General features: G+C 43.3%; 2 protein-coding genes across 2 annotated transcripts in view; one reads left to right on the top strand and one right to left on the bottom strand.

Moving 5' to 3' along the window:
* Nucleotides 1-17,948, bottom strand: part of CHLSN (cholesin) — a 693,214-nt gene that overhangs the window by 366,036 nt on the left and 309,230 nt on the right. The gene's annotated exons all lie outside the window — the stretch shown is intronic.
* LOC309558809 (uncharacterized protein) overlaps nucleotides 9,706-17,948 on the top strand; it is a 38,082-nt gene continuing 29,839 nt past the window's right edge. Inside the window, exon 1 of the mRNA XM_082261873.1 lies at nucleotides 9,706-9,914. The gene's annotated coding sequence lies outside the window, so the exon portion shown is untranslated. The remainder of the gene's footprint in view (nucleotides 9,915-17,948) is intronic.

The following is a 17,948-nucleotide window of genomic DNA, read 5'->3' as shown; positions in this document are numbered from 1 at the left end:
CGCCCCTAGGGCAGCCATAGGAGAAAAGCCTCCCATTTCCTGCTATAGGACTTCAGTTTGTAACAAGCTGTGTCAGAAGAATACATAACCCAACAGAAAGGGTGGGTGCTGTGCCCATCAATCAACATCAGAGAAAATGATTTTACGGTAAGACAAAAATCCAGTTTTCTCTTTCGTTCATTCGTGGAAACAGCTCCATATCTTCTTTGACCCTCGGGATGTCCCAAAGCAGTGTCAACATGAGGGGTGGGAAAACCACAGCAATGCACATGATTCCGAAAAAGGGCTAAACATAGCCAACCAGGTAACCAGGAACTCAACCAGGAACAACTGGAGCTCATCAACCCGAAAGAATACACCCTCAAGAGGCAGGAACCTCTGCAGCAGCAGCCTGAAAAACTTTGCGGCCGAACTCCGCATTCGCAGATGCGAGTACATCCACCTTGTAAAATTTGCTGAATGTATGCACAGACGATCATGTGACCACAGATGCGGCCTGCCCCTTACGAGATCCATTCGTAAGGAAAAACAAATAATACGATTTTCGAATCGACTCAGTCACCGCCAGGTACACCTGATTGCCCTAACTACATCCAGGGAATGCAAAGCTATTTCTTTACGATGTGTCTGCTAAGGACACAAGGAAGGCAACACAATGTCTTCATTCAAGTGGAAACCCGAGACGACCTTAGGAAGGAATGACCGACAAGGATTTCGTACCAGTTTGTCCTTCTGAACCACCAGGTAAGGTGACCAACAGGATAACGCAGCCAGTCCTGACACCCTGCATGCAGAGGTCATAGCCACCAAAAAGGCTACCTTCGGTGACAGAGTGAACAAAGGAATTTCATGAATACTTTTAAAAGGCGGCCTTTGAAGAACCGACAGTACCAAATTGAGATCCCACTGAAGTACCAGAGACCATACCGGAGGAGCCAAGTGGCGAACCCCCTGGACAAAAGTATGGACCAAAGAATTTGTAGCTAACAGCCATTGGAATAAAAATTGCCAAGGCAGAAATCTGCCCCTTGATGGTGCCCAGAGTGAAACTTTATCTATACCTTGTTGCAGAAACTCCAGCAGAAGGGACACCGAAAATGAACGAGGAGAAACCCCCCGACACTCACACCAAGAAATGTACACCCACCAAACTCTATGATAAATATTCCCGGAAGTAAATTTTCTATGTTTTAACAGTGTAGGAATCCCCAAATCTGACAACCCTCTATCCTTCAGTACCTGGCTTTCAATAACCAGGCAATTAAAGTCAGCGACCGTAAAGCAGGATGGAAGATCGGCCCTTTGAGACAAAAGATCTTCTCTGAGAGGGAGTCTCCAAGGAACATTGGCTACCAGACTCACAAGGCCTGCGTACCAAGATCGGCGAGGCCAGTCTGGAGCCACCAGAATAACTGGAATCCCTTCTGCCTCGATTTTGCGCAGAAGCCTCGGCACAATAGCTGAAGTGGAGGAAAAGTGTAAATCAGACGATACTGACCCCAAGGGGTCACCAGAGCATCGGCCAAAGGATCCTGAGATCTTGCCACAAACCTCTGAACCTTCCGGTTGAGAAGAGAGGCCAACAGGTCCACATCCGGAGTCCCCCACCGGAGACACAGTTGTTGAAATACTTCCGGGTGAAGAGACAATTCGCCCGGACTCAGGGCCTGCCGACTGAAGTAGTCCGCTTGCCAATTTTCCACCCCTGGAATGTGCACAGCAGAGAGGGCTGGAACATATTGTTCTGCCCACCTTAGAATACTGGCTACCTCGCTGGCTGCTAGGAATCTCCAGCAGACCGGACTCCTCCCGAGTCCAAACCCCTTGAGCCGTATCCGTGCTGAAGACCTCTCCCCACCCAGACAGGCTGGTGTCCGTGGTAACCACTGTCCAGTACAGTGGGAGAAAGGACTTCCATTGTTGAAGCGACAGGGAACGGAGCAGCCAAAGTAAGGTTTACCTCGCATCCCCGCTCAACAGGATCAGATTGTCCAGGGATTAAGGATTATTTTCCAATTTGGCAAGAATCACCTTTTGTAAAGGCCTGGTATGGAACTGAGCAAATGGAATTGCCTCGAAGGTAGAGACCATCAAACCGAGCACTTGCATGCAAGTCCTGAGAGACGACCAATGGTTGGACAACAGGAGCCGGATCGCATGCTGCAACTTCAACAGTTTTACCTGCGCAAGAAACACCCTGGCTGAGACTGAATCCAAAGTCAGGCCCAGGTAGTCCATGGTGGTGGACAGAATCAGAGCTGATTTCTGAAAATTCAGCGTCCAACTGAACTCTTGCAGAGTTCGCACAGTGATGTCCAGATCGTCTTTTAAGACAGACGGAGACTCTGCTCGCGAGCCTCCTCTGCCTGAGCAAGGCTAACACCGGGGCCAACACTTTTGTGAACATCGGAAGAGCTGAGGCAAGACCAAAGGGTAACACCCCGAATTGATAATGTTTCTCTCCCACGGCCACGAAGAAAACGCTGAAGCCTTACATATAATGGGATATGAAGGTAAGCGTCCTTGATATCGAGAGAGGCCAAAAAATCTCCTTGATGAAGGGATGCCACCACCGTGCGAATGGACACCATCTGAAATTTCTGAAAAGTGACTCAGGTCCTTGAGATCCAAGATCCGACGGACCTTGCCTTTCTTCCTGGGAACAGTAAATAGATTTGAATAAAATCCCTGAAAATGTTCCAACACTGGAACCAGGACAATTACTCCCTGTGATAGCATAGGGGGGGGGGGGGGGGCGTTGTCAATTTTTTTTCCATCTAGCCCTCTTGCTATGGAGAGCAGCATAACCCAAGGGTCAAAGAAGACATGGAGCTGTGTCCGTCAATGAACGAAAGAGAAAATATGTTTATTATATAAACCATTAAATACATATCAAAAATGAAACATACACAAAATAAGGTATGATATTATAGTACAGAGCTGAGACATACAAAGAAGTTGCATAATAAGTGACATTCTACACCAAAGTGATATGCATTTATATAGGTAGCATGAATACAACAGAAACAAACAAACCTAAATTTCCTGATAGGTTTAATGATAAGGCGCAGAACTCTGGGCATACAATGCAGAAGTATCATTGACTAACGTAAGCTAATAAAGATGCAAGCGTTCAGTTTAAGTTAGGTCCCCGATTTTATAGAAAGGATTCACGTTATCCTAAAATCTTTAACTTAAAGGAGTTGTAAAGGCAAAAGCCTTCTGTGTGCAGAAGCTCCTTCAGCATCCCTAACACTTACCCGAGGTCCCTCTCTTTCCAGCGATGTCCACGAGTGTCTCAGCAGACTGAGATTCTCCTTCCTGATTGGCTGAGACACAGCAGCGGCGCCATTTGCTCCCACTGCTGTCAAAGTCATCTAGCCAATCAGGGGAGAAAGGGGGCAGGGCTGGGTTGGGGATCCAAGTCTGAATGGACACAGGGAGCTGTGACTCGGCTCAGGTGCCCCCATGGCAAGCTGCTTGCTGTGGGGGCACTTAACAAGAGGGAGGGGCCAGGAGCACAGAAAAGGGAGCCAAGAAGAGGGGGATCTGGGCTGCTCTGTGCAAAACCACTGCAACAGAGCAGGTAAGATTACCATGTTTTTATAGGAAAAAAAAAACGAGACTTTACAATCACTTTAGGTTAGTCGAAAATCTTTCTGCATTAATCAGTAGCTAACTTGGTACATTGTTCTAACACTGCCATTAGTGAACCATGAAAGGTTTGAAGGAACACTGTGTCATTGTGAAAAAGTCTTCTTTCCAATAGCCAAGCACTCTTTGCTGAATACAAATATCACTAAGTAAAAAGAAAAACAAAAAATTAAACAGAAACCAATTAACCTCTCTTTATCAGGGTAACACCACCAACTGTCACATTCCATTCTAAATCTTCTAAAATAGAAAATTCATATAAATAAGGGTAGGTCTTAAAGCGGAACTAAACTCTTCTATCATTCAAGGATGGTGCCTTCCTCAGCAGATAGAAAAGTTTTGTTCTGCTTTAAAGAGGTTGTAAACCTCTGTGATGAAAAAAAAAAAAAAAGAACCTACAACACAAAGACATAATGAGCTAGTATGCATCACATACTAGCTCATTATGAAACACTTACCCTAGAACAGGGGTCAGGAACCTTTTTGGCTGAGAGAGCCACGAACACCACATATTTTCAAATGTAATTCCGTGAGAGTCATACACTATATTTCAGGGGTCGGAACCTTTATTTAAGTAAGTAACGCAGTAACGAATTGCAAAAAATAGCCTGGTCATTAAGGGGGTAAAACCTTCCAGGGCTGAAGTGGTTAAAGGAGCTGAAATATTAAAGTTGACTTCCCCTGTTCACACTAGTGCGATTTGCAGGGCACGACAATTGAAAGGAGAAATAACCTTAGCGCAAACAGAAAGTGGATGTGTAGCCCATATGTGCCAAAATTTCAATGTCTGGGGAAATGTTATTAAAAAATTCCACTGTATATATGGCTGCAGGCCTGCAGCACTTCTTCAGTGAGGGTATTGGGAGTCTCTGTAAACTGTGAATAAAAGATTAAAAAAGAAGGTGCAGGCTAGCCTATAGTTTTTTGCTTTCTGTGCTTCCCTGTCTCAACTTAGTAATTCCAAATACTCTTTCTGAAAGAGTATTTGCAATTACTTGAGACAAGGGAAGCACAGAACGCACAATATTTACACTGACGAGTCTGGCTGACTGACCTGTCGCTTCAGGACCTCCCTCGGCTCTATGCTGAGCCCGCGCTGCCGCCTGCAGAAGAGGGAGGTGGCCGTTGGTGGGTGGAGTAAATTTAGGAGCGGAGGAGGAATTTGACCATTGCCCTCGCTCTCCCGCTGTCACGTGATGACGATGAGGTCACATGACATCACTTGTTGCTAGACGCCAAGCGGCATACTAGCAACCAGTGTGGCCGCAGCGCTCAGGCATGGACTCGACTCGGGGCTAATAATGATATACTCATAGCAGGAGACCCTATTTGTCTGCGAGCCAGATGCAGCCATCAAAAGAGCCACTCCTGGCTCGCGAGCCATAGGTTCCTGACCCCTGCCCTAGAAAGAAGCCCTGCAGCGGCACCCGCATGCAGCTAACCCAGCTGACATCTTCCCCAGTGTTTCTTCCGAGTTCACGGGCTCCAGCGCTGTGATTGGCAGAGCCACAATGCGCGTGGGAGCCACTGGTCACAGAACAGGCCCTGAAGAAACGGTATGAGTGGCCATTCCTTCAGAGCGCATGCGCCGATGACGTAATTGGTGCAGTATACAGTAAATGTCTCCTAAATGGTGCAAGTTCAGAAGATACAGTACCTATACGTAAGTCTATAGTACAAACAAATAAGGGGAGTTTACTTTTTCTTTAATACCTACCTTTATTTATATGAATTTTTAATGCAGCATACACTGCACATGCAGTGGTAGACAGAATGTAAATGAAAACATTGGTATGTTTGATTGAGGATGTAATAATATTTATTGATCATTTCTAACTTAGGCCCCTTTCACACGATTGGACTGATCAGGTCCACCTGTCCGTTATTCAGGCAGACCTGATCGGGCCACCTATTCTCCTCTATGGAGATGCGGATGTCAGTGGAGATGTGTCCGCTGACACCCGTCTGCCATCCGACCTGACAAGATCTGCTTAAAACAGACGGATGGCGATACGTTCACCATCCGTCCAGCAGGTTGGATCGAATGAATACATACATGACGTTTGTTTTCATCCGATCTCCCCATAGAGGAGAGCGGGACTCTGACAGGTCTGTCTCTGCACAGTGAGCAGAGACGGACCGGTCATCCACCTGCTCAGCGGGGATCAACAGAGCGATCCCCGCTGAGCTAGCGAAGTCCGTCGATCGGATCTGCTCCGTGTGAAAAGGGCCTAAAGCTTTCTTTTGGAAAACAAACCAGTGGGTTTAGTTCTGCTTTAATCTCTTGGCAAGTATCGGAATACCATTTGGGATAAGTGTATTGTTGAATCTGCAAACATGTGTATGCTGAAAATTGCAGTAAAGAAGTGTTAACTCAATACAAGCGATGATGTGGTCATCAGCAAAATTCTTTATTACAGGAATGGCAAAGTATAGTATGCAACTTTCCTTAGGCTCACTGCAGCGTTATTCTTACTACCTAATTACACGCCTTCTTCTGACACTTTTGTTTACATGTAAAAATATGTATTTTTTGCTAGAAAAGTAGTAAGAACCACCATTTTTTTTTTTTTTAAAGCAGAGGCCCTAGAGAATAAAATGGTAGGTTTTGCAATTTTTATTTCACACAGTGATTTTTTAAACGCAATTTTTTTTTTTTTTAACTTTTTTTAATTTATAATGCAAAAAAACACAATACATAACCCAATTTTCTGGTAAAATAAAACAGATGATGTTAAGCTGAGTTAATAGATACAAAACAATATCACACTTTAAAACTGCGAGCGCCTATGCAAAAGCGACAAACGACATAAATTTTACTATCCATAGGCAACGCTTTAAAAGCCTTCACAGGTTACCACTTTAGATATACATGGGAAGTCTAGTGCTGGAATTACTGCCAATGATCTGACGCTCGCGATGATGTATCACATGTGAGACGATCACTGTTTGCGTGCGTGACGGACACATGCGTTCCTCTTTGCATGCGAGCATGAGGGGGATGGGGGCACTTTTTTTTTATTATTTATTTTTATTTTTACACTGTCGCTTTAAAAAAAAAATGTATTTTATCACTTTTATTGCTGTCACAAGGAATGTAAACATGCAATGCAATAGGCATGTTACAGGTACTCTTTATAAAGAGATATGGGGACCTCAAATCCCTCCTCTGCTCTTAAAAGCATTTGATCACACCAAGATCGGTGTTTTCTAATGCTTTTTAAAAACAGCGCTGTTGACATCCGGGTAACCCAGAAGTAATGTCAAGTCATTGTTTCTTGGTTATCATAGCCGAGAGCCGAACAAAGCCAATCCGGTCTTTGTTAAGCTCTCTGATCAACCGGCAGAAGCACCAGCTGGTCGATCTGAACTCCTGGTGGGATGGGAGATCCCAATAAAGCCATGGAAGGCGCGCGGGGGGGGTGTAATGTCCCCTCCAGCTGCTTGTAAAAGCAACTCAGTGACTAGTTAGCTGCTAGGATTGCTTTGACCTGAAAGCTGACCACCAGCTCTAAAAAAAACGATACCGGGATGTTGCCTGCAGCTGCAGGAATCATTCCAGTATAACCACTTGAAGTCCAGCGGCGTACAGGTACATCGCTGGTCGGCAAGTGGTTAAACAAATGGTTTGGATTGCTTACAGCACTGTGGTAACAATGCATCACAAGCTGCATATTATGGCTACTAAATGTAGATAGCTTGATAAGAACAACATCTAAACTCTAACACCATAGAACAACCAAATTATTTACAACTCTCTTCTATGTATTTTATCACCAACGCCAACTTTCCACACCTGCAATGTCCTCTTTATTACATGGTGAAATGTATGTCATTGCAGCTACTATCTGGACAATTAAGGATACCAATGACACATACTTATGTAGCCCAATAAACCTATACATTACAAAAAACCTACCCTACTAAGGCAAGAATATCTACTAGATTTACCTTTATCTGACCTACTTGCAAAGGCATATTTACAACAATTCCAGCCCAGCTGCATCCTAGACAGGGAAAAGCCCAGCATAGCCAAATGTGTATGGTTGGGACTGACTTCAGTCTTGCCTTGGACCTTACTTTTAAGATCCTTTAAAAAACTGACATCACAGTTCAGATGACTGGATAAATGTAGCCTGACCCAGTTGATTGAGGAACAAAACAACCAACTTCTTTCTTCTGGGCAGTGTCTCTCTTTGCCTCCCTACAAGGTCAGTCTCTCTATGGCAGTTTTGGTCTTAAGAACAGTTCCCTCCAACTTTCCCTCTCCAAAATAGTTTCCTGAAGGTTCAGCAAGGTAATGTCCCACCATATGGTAGGTGCCACTTTCACCAAGCTACTCTTTGCTCATTACTCGAAGTTTAGATGTCCAAGCCTATGGAGGGTGATGGGGTGGCACCTTTAAATTTTTACTCTGGGTCCCATCATCTGTGGTTATGCCCCTGCCTTCATGTAAAGCACTGAGGCTGCAGGATTGTTGCATGTGTAGCCCGGGTAGAATTTCTGCTTTTTGTGATATAATTCCAGATTGTGTATCTTCCTTTTTATGTGAGTGATAGTAAGGAGTACATGGAGTGCCAGGAATGTGAATCAAGTTTCTGATATGCCAGACTACCAATAACAAAGAGACAATAGCAGCGGGAGCCAGTGGCTGTCAATCAAAAGCTGTGACACGGGAGCGGGGGGGGCTGAGTTCCACTGTCTGTGTCTGGGACTTGGGAGCAAACACGCAGGCCATGGAAAACAGCTTTCCGTGTGGGGGCAATCGCCAAAGAGGACAGTCCTGGTGCGCCAACGGGACCCCAGAAGAGTAGGATCAGGGCTGCTCTTTGCAAAACCATTGCATAGATCAGGTAAGTATAGACATGTTTGTTATTTTAATATAAAAACAATGAGGCATTAGTAACACTTTAAAGCTGAACTCTGAGATAAGCACATACTGTTATAATACAAGAGGTATGTGTATTTTTACTTGAATCGTAGTGAGCTTTGTGTATTTCTTGCAGATCTGTTCAGTATTCCAGCATGGAACTTTGCCTTTGTGCAGAATTTAAAGACAGGTAACTGCTGTTCTCTCTACTTGTACAGGGCTACTGGTTTTGTACCCGTCCCTCCTGTAGTTTTCTGCAGGCATCCTGCAATGGGTGGGCCTGCTGGATCCCCCCATCCACAGCCCTGCTTTCTGCGCAGGCTATGTACGGCACAGTGATTGTGTCTCTGCTAGATTTGAAAGGTAACTACTGGGTATGCAAATGCATTTTGTGCACACAAATTGTATTTATATAAGCTGTAGCTATTGTCGTATACATTTAAATGACAGATTTTGTGTGTGGAGTTCACCTTTAATAATTGAAATTAGCAGTGCTACAACATCCAAGCTGATTTGAGGAACACTGGAAGTAAAGCCTCGTACACACGCACAGATTGTTGGCCGACCGATCGGCCGTCTTTTGTCCAGTGTTGTTTGTTGGTTGAACTGTGCTCTAGACTTGCACTGGACTTTTGTTGGCCAACAAAAACCAACTTCAGAAGTGATGTCATGTGATGGTTGACTTTCCGTGTGTTTTTTCTTCTCTGAGCATGCCCAGTCTTGCTCATCACATTTTTGTCTGCCGAAATCTGTACTTACTGAAGAACAATCGGCCGTTCTGTTGACGGCCAACAAAAATTTTATAGCATGCACACCAGATTTTGTTCGGCCGAAAAGTCGCAGTCGGTTGTCGGAAGCATCATACTAACAAGCCGACAATCGGTCGATCGGACGTTGGCCGAAAATTCACGGCCAACAATTGTTGCGTGTGTACGAGGCTTAAGAAAGAACAAAGGATCTTGCTGCTAACAGCCAATCATGTTTCAGCTTTTATTCTACAGCCTTCACTGGAGAAATGTTATGTGGATGCAAACAGCAACAAATCCAGAAAATACTTGGTGGTCTTGTTCTTTAAGATAACTCTTCGAAAAAGGAAAAACGCTTTCACTTTCCGTCAAATTTTAAGTTTTGCATTCCGTACGTGTGCACAGGCAGTAACGAAAGCCACATTTTTTTTTCTTGGAACTTTTGTCACATGGTAGCAAGGAAAAAAGCCGTCTGCTAAAAATGTAACCTGAACTTCTCAAATTGCTCGCAACTTCCGTTACAGCCTCAGGACTGTAAAATCATAACACTGAATTGCTTCATTTCAGCCCAGCACAGTAGAGGATTGCAGTCTTCTCAAAACAGCGCACGGACCTCAATGAAGTTCCTCGGAACCTAGATTAAGGTAGGTGCCTCAGATTTACTAATCACTGCATTGCTAATTAACAATGTTTATTTGGGTCCCTCCTCTGTAACCTTAAAAAGAATCTTGGTCAGAAGATCCAAACCACATCAGCATTATGGCATTCATGTTGAGATCATAGTTCTCGCCTTGAGTAAGGAGTTTCTGGCCTAAAACAAAACTTTCTCTCTTCTGTCTACAGCAAAGATCTGTAGTAAATAGGTGCTTATGGTTACATAGTTAGAGCTACAAGACTCGAACAACAGCCGTGTGTGGAAAACAGGGCATCGGAAATGTATGATCAGTATGCTGGTTGTCGACTGATTTAAGTTGATCAGGTGTGTGGGGTCAAGGAACGTCACTGCTCTATACATGTTATGTTATCAAAAAAGCTTAGAAATCACAGAAGTATGGAGCGGGTAAAGGCAAATTCTGCTGCTGATATGAGTCGACGTTTGTTCATCATGAAAACAGAACAGTATATGTTGATCTTTTTTTCATCCTGCTCTGTATATTTTCATCTGATGATAAAAACAACAGCTGTCACTCTTCAGTATATGGGTACATCAGCTAAGTGGTGTCTGTCTAATCAGCACCAACTGAACGTGTTTGTAGTCAGGGTCTATATGGAGGAAAATACTCTGCAGGGCTGAATCTAACAGTAAGCTCAGAAATGATGATCTTTATATACTTCATATATACTTTGTAAAAATAGCACTGTATAAATAGAGGATTTTAGTGTAACAAGTAGGCATTGTCACTTAAAGCTAAACTCCAGGTAGATACTTAACCACTTTATCCCTGGAGGATTTGGCTGCTCAAAGACCAGGGCCTATTTTGCGATTCGGCACTGCGGTAATTTAACAGACAACTGCGCGGTCGTGCAACGCTGTACCCAAAACAAAATTGATGTCATTTTTTCCCACAAACAGAGCTTTCTTTTGATGGTATTTGATCACCTGTGCGATTTTTATTTTTTGCTATAAACAAAAAAAGAGCGACAATTTTGAAAAAATAACAATATTTTTCACATTTTTTTATATGAAATTCTCAAAAAAAAATGTAAAAATCAAAATGTTTTAACAACTTAGGCCAATTTGTTTTCAGCTACATATTTTTGGTGAAAAAAAAAATCGCAATAAGTGTATTTTGATTGGTTTTCGCAAAAGTTATTGCGTTTACTAACTACGGGAAAGATTAATGTCATTTTTATTGTTTTTTTTTTTAACTAGTAATGGCGGCGATCTGCGATTATTTTTTTTTGCGAGACTGGGACATTGCGGCGGACAGAGCGGACCCCCGACTGACATTTCTGACACTTTTGGGGGTACCAGTGACATTACTACTAAGTGTGTCCCTAGGGGCGTGATTCTAACTGTCAGGGAGCGTGGCTTGTGAAGTAATCACAGCGATCCTATACAGCAGGATCACATAGCCTCTGTGAATACTTCAGTGAGAATGACAGACGGCTATGTTTACATCAGCCGTCTGTCTTTCTCCCTCTGCTGCCGGCGGCCATCGGAGCCGCCGGGCACGCGCGCTGGCTCCCCAGGGAATGAGTGGGGGCGCGCCGCCGGCGACGCGCGCTCGCCCCCTAGAGTCTCCTGAGCAAGCGACATAGTACTACGTCGCTTTGCCAAGGAGCGGCTGCCTGCCACTGTAAAACTGCGGTGGGCAGTCGTTATGTGGTTAAAGAGGTTGTAAACCCTCTCTTATAACTTGTACCTATAGGTAAGCCTTTGATAAGGCTTACCTATAGGTAATGTAAATATCTCCTAAACTTGCACCGTTTAGGAGATATTTACTTTTAATGCAGCCAATGACGTCATTGGAGCATTTGCTCTAAAGGAACGGCCACCCTTTCCATTCCTTCAGAGCCCTGTGTCGTGAACGGCTGCTCTCGTGCGCATGATGTCATCGCACCTCCGGCCAATCAGATGGCTGAAGGACGCGAACCAGGAAGCATGACCGCCAAACATGTCGGCCGTGTCATCGCTGAGCGGGCGGCACTGCGGGGGCTTCGTTCTAAGGTAAGTATTTCATAATGAGCTAGTATGCAATGCATATTAGCTTATTATGCCTTTGTCTTACAGGGTTTATTTTGGGGGGGGGTTTACAACCTCTTTAAAGTGATTGTAAGCGAACACCTTGTAAAAAAACCTATTTAGTTTAAAACAGCGTGCCTGTTTTGAACTGAATAGGTTGAAAGGCAAAACATTTGTGTATAGGTAGTAAAAAAACATTATCAATACAGTTTTTTCCCTTTTTTAATAAGTGATCACGTTCCCTCTGTTCTCAGCTGCATAGGAGCTGGGGGAGGAGCTTCCCAGTGAAAAACTGTGCAGGGGAGGTGTTTCAGGACAAGGCTAATCATTGGAGGAGAGCAGGCACAGCTAGAGAACTGACCAAGTTGTGCTCTCCTGCTTAGCATGGTCAGGTTTTAATAGGAAAGTAGAGGGACTAGCAGGAACACCAGGGATTTCACACAAAGGTACTCCTACAAAAGTAATTAAAATGCATTTCTACATACAACGGACATAAGCCTATGTTCACATGGACAATTGGGGATGGACAGTGGATTCCTGCGGCAGAAATCACAAGTGTCCACAAACAGCTGCAGCCAGGAAGCCTGTAAAAATGAATGACAGAAGGGAGCAAGTGTGCTGAAGGTAGTATGGATGATTTAGCTTTTTTGTTTGTATTTTACCTTCTTTTTCTTGTACCCAGGTGGGCCATTTTACCCACATCCTATGTTACCACATAGTAGATGTCACCTTCTAATTTTTATGTTATTGACGGGTTATTTCCCTGAGTGTTTGACGGGGTTCTTTGGTCTCATGTGCTTTTGTCTTTTCTGTGTATCTTATGGAAAAATTTAAAACCAATACCTGAAAAAAAAAAAAAATATAGGAAGACAATAGCGGCGGCATCTGTCCACATGTAATCACACATGGAGCATTTACCTGGTTACAGGTGATCGTGCCTGGACCAAACCGCAGCGTGGTCCATAATGGCATCACTGGCGTGCTCGTGACATGTTTCGGAGCCTGCGCACTAGGGGGGCAGTACCTGAGCGCGCTCCTTCTTCAAGCTCTGGTACTGCCCCCCCTAGTACGCATGCCCCGTCATTATGGACCACGCTGCGGTCCACCCTGCATTCCAGCCACCACTCTTGTACACTACCACCATTGCCACTTCCTGCTGCCCAGTACGGCCCTACATGGCGGATCCCTGTTCCTAGGACAGCTCCTAGGATGGACAGTGCAGCTCCGGGTCAATGGTGTTATATTTTGTGCCTACTTACCTCATACATGATGTGAGTTTTTTACACTATAACAGTCCGCACTTAGAGGCACCTGTCTCTCTTCTATTTTTTTACATGTTTGGAGTCCGCTTCTGCTCCCCTCCAGGCTGGCCCGGAGTTATAAGACAGTTTATCTGATCAGAGAGCTGAGCTTTTTGTTCTAGAGACTTGATCACGGACTTTGTAATAGCCCAATAACGCACACCTGCTTGCCCCACTTTCTATATGTTAATCGAATATATGCAGCTGCTGTAAGCCTGGGATATATTTATATAGGCTTCCAGGTCACCACTGTTTACACACACCTGAAATTCCGCTGTTAGTTTGTAATGGCCTATGAATATGTGCATGTAGCCCCTATACCGCTGCCATCCTGTGCACAACAGCATTTAAGACTAGGAGAGGATTAATTTGACTATGGTGATAAAGAACAGCCCTAATATAAGTCTTGAATGCTAGGCTTCATTATGGGCTTAAAAGAGAAGTTTGGGAAATGTTTCTATTTAAGAATCATACTATCATCATACCAAGGTGGCTGCAGCATTGGTCCGATGCTGCATCTGTCACACGCCGTCTATAAGACTGAGAACCAAGGGATCCAAGACTGCTTATCACTCTGTTCTCAGTACTCCGAGAGATGAAAGCTAGTGACGGTTAGTCCCCAGCTCTCTCCCCCTCCCCCCCACTCTCACTGGAGTGCTGGACTGTGGAGGGGGCGGGAGTGGCTGGTTAAGGCTTTCAGCGGAGTCAGGTGCCAGTGCCAGTCCAGGCTCCTGACCATATGAGCGCAATCTTTTTCCAGCCACCGGCTCACAGAAGTACAGAACAAACAGCACTCCTGTGATTCACAGGAGAATTACAGCCAAACAATCTTTGGCTGGACTTCTCCTATAATCTTTTAATCTTTGTGCAGGTGAAGCCCTCTTGGGTCTCACTAACCCCCATAAAATGCTCCTGAATCCACAACAGGTCCTTGCCCAAACAAATTCATCTAAATCCAGGGCCCCTTAATATCTCCCTCTGTCCAGGCCCAACTGAGCAAAATCAATCCAACTACTTATCACTGGACGACCTACTCATTGGATTACCTATGGGTCACACTAGAGCCCAACTACCTGTCCTTGTTTTCAGCAAACGTCTACGCGCTCCTACGTTCTCTCACCACCCTTATACAATGTTGGATATTTCCAAACCTTTTCTGAGTGGGGCGGATAAATGCAATAAAAAAAGAACATCATTCTAAGAACTCTATACTATTTCTCGACATTGCCAACTAGAGTTCCCGCCTTTTTCCTGCACTTGCTGCAAAACTTTACTCTTTCCTTTATTTTGACCTACCAGCATCCATTTGTCGCACATCTTACCCTGTATGCTCATAGAATTCAAGGTGGTCTAGGGGTCCTTAAATTGACTGATATTACAAAGCAGAACAAATCTCTTAACTGTCAATTCTTGAATCGTCAGACATCCCTTTGTGGGTACTTTTAGAAGTGCCAAACTGTGGCTCTGTTCCCATAATGGCTTTGCTGTAAACCCTCACAGCACTCGCCCACCCTTGCTTAGTCCTCTAATGATCCACAGTCTGAAGGTGTGCGAATCAGTCCACTTTCAAGCAAACTCATTTCTCCTTTTTAGCTTTCACTGCTTATCCTCTATAACCCTTTTTTCCCCCTGGTGAGGAGCAAGCTGGGTCTTTTAAATGGTGGTCGTCACATGATTTTTTTCTGTTCCACCACTTCTTGACCTCACGTTTCTTCCCCAATTGGGTCTTCACCAAATACCCAACTCTGAATTCTTCCACTACCTGCAGTTACGACAGTAACATCCATGATTTCCTTAACTCGGATAGAGAAAACGGTGTCACCTTCCTGGCTATTTTGCCTGCCTGAAAAGGTTAGCAAAAGTGACTGAACAGAATTAATTGTTTGGCAGAGCTCAGTTTGAAAGAGTAAGTATAATGTATTTTCTGCAAGCTTTTTTAAAAAATAAATGTTAATGTGGCTTTCAGATTTTCATAAGCTTCTAAGAAGTACCATATTTTTATTTTCTTTTAATTAGAAACCGAGATTATTATTTTTCCTCTAGTGGCCAATTGTATTTAAAGCTAAACTCCAGGCAAACAGCCAAATACATGGCTGAAATACATATATGGCAGCTGTTTTACTACCAAAGGTTTTGTATTTTTCTTGAACCATTTCTGAGTTAGAATTCTCAGACTTTTGAAACTTTGATTCAACCCTTTGGGGGACCAAGTGTCTTCCGAAGATGAACACTGCAGTGAAAGGACACACTCGAATGAAGAACACGTCTCAGTAAAGGTAAGTATTGTCTCTAAATCATCAGAGTGAATTACAGGGCTGTGTAAATTTAAGGACTGGCTGGACAAAATTACAAATTATTTGGCAGATAGCATAGCCCCCATATATGTATGTCAACTGTGTATTTAGAGGTTTGCCTGAAGTTCAAACTTATTTTTATTTTTAACTACATAACTGCATTCAGTGGTGTTTTTATATATACCTTTAATACAGGCTATCTGTGACTATTAAAAGAGCCACACAAGGAGAGTGCATTGTCTTTTTATAATAAAATAATAATAATCAGCGCAAACATAAATTTAAAAAATACAATAGTGCACACACGGCTGCTAACAATCAGTGCTGAACACAAAACACCAGTGACAAATCAATAAATAATATTGTTGCGCCAAGTGAATATATCAATCAATGTGTCAAAAAAGGTATTGAATCAAATATCAAATCAATCTTATTAAATCAACTCTATTATAAGTGATATCAAGTGATTTTAATAGTCCCAATTAATAGTGAATCATAAAGTGAAATCAAAATGAACAAATCAATCTTCCTCTGATCACAAATAAACGTGCTGCATGCTTCACTCCAAGTGCTCCCAGTGGATGGTGCAAGATAAGCAGCTCCCCTTAGGATTAGACTCCTGAGAGTCAAACACGCTTTGGGATAAATGTATAGTAGCCTGATGCCCCTTCCTTTCACCGCCTCCAGCTATCCCTCCGAATAGACCAGGAATCCGGTGTAAAAAGAAAAGAAGAACTAATGCTCTCTGTTTAAATAAGGCTATTTATTTCCTCTCACACAGATGAAATTCCACTTACATTGAAAAGCACTTAAAGCAGTGCGGGCTTACAGCGTCATAAACAGCTCTCTGTACACCTCCAGGAATCGACTTACTCCGAGCAGGCTCCTCCCCCGTACGCGTTGCGTCAGAGACTTCGTCAGCGGAGTCTCTGACGCAACGTGTACGGGGAGGAGCCTGCTCGGAGTACGTCGATTCCTGGAGGTGTACAGAGAGCTGTTTATGACCCTGTAAGCCCGCACTGCTTTAAGTGCTTTTCAATGTAAGTGGAATTTCATCTGTGTGAGAGGAAATAAATAGCCTTATTTAAACAGAAAGCATTAGATCTTCTTTTCTTTTTACACCGGATTCCTGGTCTATTCGGAGGGATAGCTGGAGGCGGTGAAAGGAAGGGGCATCAGGCGGCTATACATTTATCCCAAAGCATGTTTGACTCTCAGGAGTCTAATCCTAAGGTGAGCTGCTTATCTTGCACCATCCACTGGGAGCACTTGGAGTGAAGCATGCAGCACGTTTATTTGTGATCACAGAGGAAGATTGATTTGTTCATTTTGATTTCACTTTATGATTCACTATTAATTGGGACTATTAAGATCACTTGATATCACTTATAATAGAGTTGATTTAATAAGATTGATTTGATATTTGATTCAATACCTTTTTTGACACATTGATGGATATATTCACTTGGCGCAACAATATTATTTATTGAATTGTCTTTTTATAGACTCACACTAAGAGTGGAGCAGCAAAACACAATCACTGTGCTGCACGGCTAGGGAAAAAGCACCACCTGCAGAGGTAATGAACAAAAACATGGCATACCTGTGTAATGCAGTACATAAATACAAATGATACAGAATGACATTACGGCATTAAATAGAGTTCCATTAATCAGATTATGGTCCCATTTGTATCTAAGAAAAGTTATAAAACATTAAAGATTTCTTTGAAAGATTATTAAACCTGTGGACTGTATATTAAATCATACCATCAATCATTTAGGGGGGTTACTAATGTTTTTCTCTCAGTGGATTCTGATCCTAATCTATTTTATATATGGATTTCAGACTCATATATATAGGACATATTTGTCGCACTTTGTGCTCCCTCCCTCCAACTCTTGGTTTCTGACTCCCTTGCATAGCCTAACGGCTGTTTTCTGCACAGAGCTCCTTTTGTATCAAGGTGGAAAGAATAACACACAAAAATGTACACTAAAAACAGGTTTCACACTAGGTCCATTAGGCCAAGAACAAAATTAGAAGTTAAAGCAGCCCTAGCACAAGGCATTTTTTATGTATGCTACAAACTAAGAAATGTTTAATGCATAGAGTGAAATCAATCTTCGCTGAAATGTATTTTAGACCCGTAACAGCACTTATTGCTATGAACAATGTTACTCCAGTGTACATGAGCAGAAATTACATCAAAGTGGCCACACAATGGACCAGAACCAACATCACCCCAACATTGTATACTCACCTTTTGTCAGTCCCTAACTGCTTTGTTAGCTCTCCAGGACCAGGTAAAGAAAATTCCGTGTAGGCTCTTAAAGCCAAAGTGGAGCTAAAATCAACAGAAAAATCAGACATAACTTATAGTTAGGCTGGCCATAC

Source organism: Pelophylax lessonae, assembly GCF_965119305.1.
Source record: "Pelophylax lessonae genome assembly, chromosome: 6".
NCBI lineage: Eukaryota > Metazoa > Chordata > Amphibia > Anura > Ranidae > Pelophylax > Pelophylax lessonae.
The sequence above is the reverse complement of the archived record's forward strand: the minus strand, read 5'-3'. Positions and strand labels throughout refer to the sequence as shown.